The following is a 513-nucleotide window of genomic DNA, read 5'->3' as shown; positions in this document are numbered from 1 at the left end:
GTAAGAATAAAAGTCAAAATAAAGCTGTGTATTGGCACAGGTTGAAAGGTTAACAGTTATGGCTTCAGCACAAATTTTTGTTTGGCAGACACACACAGAGGCAGCTCTGTGCAAAGGCATGGAAGATAGGTTAGATGGGCTGTACCGGGCTGTGAGCCATATTCCACTGTCCTCATGTTTCTGCGTAGGTCTCCCCTCCTATAGCGCACTCCCCAGAAAAGGACAGTGTTGAAAAGAACAATGCAGGCTGAGGGGATGGTAACAAGGTGCTTTGGACCTCACTATTTTGGTGGTAAGTACCACTGCCTTGAAAAAAAAATAATAGTCCATCTACTTTCTCCCTTATCCTTCAAGTCTAATGAGGCAGACTTCAAACCTCTATTTACATGGCGAGGAGATGAGATTTAGAGCGTACTTTTTATGTTTTTAAGACTGCCCCCAAGATCTAAAGTTAGGGGTTAAAATGGTAGAACAAAATCTCCCCTTACCTCAGGCCCAAATCACAGCCTCCAG

The sequence above is a fragment of the Myotis lucifugus genome, unplaced genomic scaffold (genome assembly GCF_000147115.1).
Source record: "Myotis lucifugus unplaced genomic scaffold, Myoluc2.0 scaffold_23, whole genome shotgun sequence".
NCBI classification, from domain to species: Eukaryota; Metazoa; Chordata; class Mammalia; order Chiroptera; family Vespertilionidae; genus Myotis; species Myotis lucifugus.
The sequence above is the reverse complement of the archived record's forward strand: the minus strand, read 5'-3'. Positions refer to the sequence as shown.